Here is a 3,718-nt window from a genome sequence, read left to right on the forward strand (position 1 = left end):
TGTGCCACCAATTCATCACCAACGCTTTCCGGAGTGACCATTGGGTACCATCTACATAAAAACCACCAAGGGAAGATTGTAGCTCTCCATCGACTACATAAAATAACTACGCTCAACATCGATGACGACTATCCATCCTTTAACACCAAAAACCAGAAGCAAGGTTGGTTACCTCTGACTACGTGAAAGGTTAAGTGTGACGAAGGTATCCATTCCATCACAATCTTTTTCCTTCCTTGCCATTAACTTTGATAGCCCCACCATTCTTTGTGTACACCTTCATACCTACTGAGACTAGCTATCCAAGTATTGTTGGGCTTCGTGAAAATTTGAGCACCTTAGTGATAGCGATAACATCATTGGTGTGACATATCTTATGATACATGCCTTGCATATTTGGTTGAGGCTCAATAAGAATAGTGGAAAGGAAGAGAAAGTGCAAAAAAAACAAGAAAAAGAAAGATCAAAGCTTATAAGCAAAGAGTTGAGCATCAAAAGATATACTTATACATAGGATATTTGGAAAGGAAACGTTATGCTTGCATGTATAGGTTGGTGCCAAGCACTACAAGAAATATGTCAACTTGTGACCACCACTATTAGTCACTGAATGGTCACAAATTTCCATTTGTGACCTTTTTGTGACCAAAAACATAAGGTCAAAAGCTGGCCGTCATAAACTGACTATAGCGACCTTTCTTCTGTAATGGTCGAAGACGTTTACGACCAAAATAAGCCTATTGTTCTGTTCTGGTCACTAGCAACCTCCCCAGGCCACGTAGGCATCCAACGTGGCAAGCTGATGTGGCACAAGATTCAGCCCGGTCCGATTCGGCGTTTTACATGGGTCGAGCCCATTAATTCAGCCCATTTATTATTTGGCCAAACCCAATAAATCAGCCTATTTTTTATTTGCTTTCCTGGTAATTTTGGTCAGCCACATGGGCCAAGTCCAACAATTCAGTCTTTTATTTTGCTACGACGTGGGCTTTTGGGCTCTAGAGTTTTAGATTTTATCTTTTTCAAGAGAAGGTCCACTAGTCTAATGGGTCCCAATTATCAGGTTCTAATAAGTAGGTCCCGGTTGTCAGGATTATATTCCTCATATTTCAGCGCTCCGATAAATAAATAACCAATATTTACACAATGCTTCAAATAGAGCACAACAAAATATCATGAAAACATAGTTCACGTCATGAATATAATCAAACAGAGCCAAACTTGGCACATTACAGTCAAACATGGTTCACATCAGAACTAGTTCACATCAGGTAACACAACTAAAAAATAAGAAAAAAAAAACTAGCTATCTAAGTATAACTAGCTCCAATAAGCTAGAACTCTATGTTTCTCCCAACTTCTTCGTCCTGGAGCTCACGACGAAACATGAATGAAGGACAGCATCTGCAAGTTATCAAACAAAATTGTTAGGAACAAAATAAAGGCAAATCTAACAGCACATTAACTTGTAGGCAGTCTGTGTGCATAAATAAGAGTAAAACAAGAAAAATGAGGCAAAATCAGTGAATACTAGTAACTAACAGCAGCGAGTAAAAACTACTCCAATCACATCAGGTTTACAATCCTATTAAATGCGACATTTTTATCATTTAAGCATGGAATGATTTGATTCAAGAGTACAGACTTGCTACACTATACAAGGGTAATTCAAGACAAGTTAACATAAGAAGTTGACAAAATAAACATAAACAGGTGCAAATCAGTTAATTGAACATTTTGAACATCCAGTAAAAGAAGTAATTCAAGACAAGTTAATTTGTTGTCACAGTAGAATTCTCCTACACGCTCTGCATCCGCAAGGAAAGTTCAATATCCTTCCCTTGGTAGTACTCAAATCAGCCCAAGACCAAGATATTTTTTAACAAAACTATAGAAGTTACTCCATGCTTTAACAAAAATACATAAGCTGCACATTGAGGTTGTGATACTCCCAACTTATGCAATTTGACTCACAGAACAAGAAACCACAACATAACTGATATTGAACATTCCATGCAAGCATAGTTGCACATGCAAATTCAACTGTCTAGTTAAATGCTCTACAGGTCTTCTAAATGCAATTTACAGACATCATCCATTATCTTGAATTACTATTCCATTACCAACATATTTTTCATGATAAGGTGGCAATGACAACCACAGGTGGCATCACAAAGCATGTGTAACAAGAAATTTCCAGTTAATAGGTGGTATTAACGCTCACAAGTAGCTTGTTTCAGCTATATGCATTGGATCTAGATAGCGACGGAACTATCCATGTCAAATATAACAAGTTTATGAATCAATAGTCTAACTAGAGACAGATGCGATAAAAATGTCATATATATTGCAGAAATATCATTTGGCATGCTCAATCAGCTGACTTTAAGTAACTTGATTAACTACAACAGCTAGTTCTGAGCAATCGATAGTAACCAGGTGCAAGGGACAAATGAATATGAGCTTGGTTAGGACTGAACAAATAACACAGGGGCATAATACCAAATCCTACACACTTCACTTCTATGCTGGTAGGAATAGGATAGCAGTACAAGGTAACCCTGCAAACTTTACTTCAGAGAAGCAGCTACTCACTTTGGACTGACAGAAACAATGCGTCAAACCCACTAAACAAATGCTGAGACGCAATGTCCCAAGCAGCAGCTCCATTCACCTGCAGCAAAACATAACAAAAAGAAGTTCAGAATATCATCTACCAGAACCGTACATCATGCAAGGACGGGCGATCTCCTATGAGCAACAGTTTATTTTCTGAGATCGTAACTAGAAGCTTCAACTTACAGCAAAACAGAGACATGGGATGGATACACGCTCATAAAGCTACTATACTCTTGGGTTCATGGGGCATCATGAAATTACATAGAATACAGTGAGTCCTAGGCATTCAGGTTGCACTAACAAAATCTGATGGGCTATCAACACCCAGATACATCTACCAGTGGCAGTTGATCCCCAGGCATACATCTACATGTGAACATCTTGCACAAACTATCATCATTCTACCAGTGGCAGCTGATCCCCAGGCATACATCTACATGGAGTATTTGATGGTCAATCACTATACCAGAGTGAAGTAAAAAGTAACAGAAATCAACTTTGCCGCCTGGTGCGAGAGGTGAGGAGTACAAATGGAAGTGGGGAGTGAATCTGAGCGTATGCATGCAGACTCAAAAGTCTGGATCTGAAAATGGATATGCAGATTAACCAAGCCTAGATTTTATCATATGCATACTCATCAAATTCCTAACCAAAGTAGCATAGCACAACATGGACATGGACATGGCCATGGCAAGAAGGCCGGCACCCGGAGCAAAGGGGAGGAAGAAGAGAAGATGGGGATCTCACCTCACCTGTGTTGGTTGCGACGAGTCCGAAGCACACCGTCGCCGCCACGCGGTGAGGGAAGACCAGCAGTCAAGGCCGGGAGCACCGGTGGTCGAGCCGCATGCGGCCGCGACGACGTCGGCCGACGAGAGCCGTGGAGAGGCTCTTCTCCCGGCGCATGACGGTGGGGAAGGAGTGGACCTCGAGCGCCTCCATCGTGGCCCAGATCGAAGCCCTTGACGACGGCGGATCTGGCAGCACTGCGGCCATGGCGGATCTGGGAGCACCATGGCCGTCGCTCGGTCCGGGACCTAGGTTAGGGGGAGAAGGTGAGGGGATGGGGTGGTGTGGGTGGAGGGGGCGGCGCCGGTGC

The sequence above is a fragment of the Triticum dicoccoides genome, chromosome 5A (assembly GCF_002162155.2).
Source record: "Triticum dicoccoides isolate Atlit2015 ecotype Zavitan chromosome 5A, WEW_v2.0, whole genome shotgun sequence".
NCBI lineage: Eukaryota > Viridiplantae > Streptophyta > Magnoliopsida > Poales > Poaceae > Triticum > Triticum dicoccoides.